Source organism: Manis javanica, chromosome 10 (assembly GCF_040802235.1).
Source record: "Manis javanica isolate MJ-LG chromosome 10, MJ_LKY, whole genome shotgun sequence".
In the NCBI taxonomy this organism is placed as follows: Eukaryota; Metazoa; Chordata; class Mammalia; order Pholidota; family Manidae; genus Manis; species Manis javanica.
Genome location: NC_133165.1, coordinates 83,100,688 through 83,103,356, shown reverse-complemented (window position 1 = coordinate 83,103,356; position 2,669 = coordinate 83,100,688). Strand labels below are relative to the sequence as shown.

The window sequence follows — 2,669 nt, the reverse complement described above, 5'->3', positions numbered from 1 at the left end:
TGCTTATATATGTGTGTGTGCATGTATATGCATATGTAAATGTATATAAGTATATATACAGTAGATCATGGTGTAAAATTCAGTACAGTAGAAGCATTTACTGAGATAAATGATTCAAAAAGTCAAAATAGCCCATAATTTACTTTTTTGCATGCTGGGTTTACTTTTAAAAATTAGTAGATGATTATATTTTAATTAATATCTGTCTGAACTCTTTCTACTTAATCCTAAAAAATACCACGTCTCTGATGAAGAGCTGTAGGCCATGACCACTAAAGAGAGAAAAACTGTTCCGAGGTGATGTGATAAGTAATTAGTAAGATTCATGCAAAATACTTACTTTCCCTTGATTTGTTATATTGTAAACATTCTGCTTCAGATAAATAGAATATTAGAACAGTAGAACAGACACATTTATGGATTTTGTTATTTTTGTGATTATATTTACATTTACAGAATATACTTTGACGCATCTACTCTGATTCTCAGTGAGAAGCTAGTCAAAGATATGACTTGTGAAAAATCACACCAGAGTCACTGAATTTATTTTTCTTGGTTTTAAAAATAATCCTGAAACACAGGGTTCCCCCTTTGTTTTGCTCCTGGCCATCTATACAGTCACTTTGTTAAGCAACTTCCTTATTGTCACAGTCATCAGTGTGGATCCTGTTCTTCAAACACCCGTGGATTTCTTTCTCTGAAACCTACCACTCCTTGAAGTCTGTTTCACGCTGGTCATGGTGCCAAAGATGCTGGTAGATGTAGTGGTCGCCAGGGAAATCATCTCATTTGTAGGCTGCGGTACCCAGATGTACTTCTTTTTTGGCAGTTCTCAATGTTTCCTCCTCTCTGATGGCTTATGATTGCTTTGCGGCCATCTGTAACCCTCTCCACTCACTTTTCAGCATAATGAATGGTCCCTGTGCATGTTGGTGGCCAGAGGCTTTAGGGTATCTGGTGTTCCTGTGTCTATGCTACAGTCGGTTTGGATGAAGGCCCTTCCTTTCTGTGGATGAAACTACGTTTTTGTGATGGTCCTCCAGTGTTGAATCTAGTCACTCAGGATACAGCCATGTATGAAATATAAGCATTTGCCTCCACACTACTATTTAGTATCTTTCCCTTTTCTCTTGTTTTGGTCTCCTACACCCGCATTATCAAAACCACCCTGAGGAAGCCCTCTGCTGCTGGCTGACAGAAGGCATTCTCTACTTGTTCGTCACCCCTCATTGTGGTATCCCTTCTCCACGGAACAGCAAGCTTGACCTACTTATGGCCCAAATCCAACCTGTCACCAGAGAGTAAGAGGCTAGTGTCATTGTCCTACACTGTCATTACTGCTATGTTGAACGCCATCATCTACAGTCTAAGGAAAAATGATGTGAAAGGGGCAGTCAAGAGGACAATTACTTGGAAGTTCTTGCAGAAGTTAGATGCTTCTTGAGTCCTACTGTGTAGATTGTTTCTAAACAAAGTAGGGGCAGCAACATCCAGGAACCAAAGCTGAAAGGGGTAGATTTGCTCTTATTTTCCTTGTCCCTCACTGTGATGGGTGGACTTCTTGTATCAGTCAGAGTCCCAGGAAGAGACAGATGGTACTCTCAAACTTGAATAATTGAGAGAATTATGACTCAAATTTACAGATCATTTTGGATTTACAAATATGTTTACAAATCGGAGGTAATTGTCACACAACTCATGTGATGGAAATCCCTTATCTGTGGACCTGAAGGAGCATGAAGAGCACCAAATGGAACAGGAGAATGCCACAAGTGGAAGAAAAAGCCACAACAGGATCTCCGTTTTTCAGCAAAGAAAGGCAGCCATCTCATCTTTATTCTGCTCTGACTCTCAAATCTCTTGGTGCCTGTTCTTGATCAAATAAAATCTGAGACAGAGGGCAAGAATGTCTGTTGATGCAGTAAATAAAAAAGGTCAGCCTTCTGGGGCACAAGATCAGGCTGGATAAATTTATGAAGGTAAGTGAAGATATCCACCATAAACCGTTACCTACTCTGTAGCTAAAGTTATGCAAAGATCAATCAGGTCATGTGCTTTAAGTATCCTTTTAAAACATTTATTGAAAGGTGGAGATTTGTAGTTGCCAAGAATGCATGGTGCAAATCCCTTATAAGAGTTGCTGGTTTAAATGAGGTTATTTAGTAAAATTACCTTAGTATTCATATTTGGTGACATGATTCTGTACTTCTTTGATCATTGGATGAATCAACGTTTATTTTTTATTAATCAGCTATTAGTTGTTAGAATTTAAACAACAAACATTCACTTGACACTATAGTAAAAACAGAGAGTGATGATAATAATAGGCAACACAATTCACAAGTTATCTAGGCACTGCTTTTAACAAATGCCCCGGCAACAACTAAGTGATAGATCCTATTATACATTTATTTTTCATACAGGGCAAATTTGGGTCAGAAGTTAAATATCTTGATAAGGCAAAGAGTTATTGAGAGGTGGCCACAAAAATTCAAATCCAGGCCTGTTTGTATTTGAAATCCAATATATTAACCTCTTAAAAATCTCTAGCTACATTTTCATTACTGTAAAACACCAACTGAACAATGGGAATTTGTTTTTTAAAGGATTAAATTTCCTTAAAACAACAGAGAGGAAAAAATGAGTTTGTGTCAAATTCAATTTTTAAA

General features: G+C 37.6%; 1 pseudogene; it reads left to right on the top strand.

The window, feature by feature from the left end:
- Window positions 1-512: 512 nt before the first annotated feature.
- LOC108407556 (olfactory receptor 10A7-like) lies at window positions 513-1,444 on the top strand (annotated as a pseudogene).
- The last annotated feature ends 1,225 nt before the right edge of the window (window positions 1,445-2,669 follow it).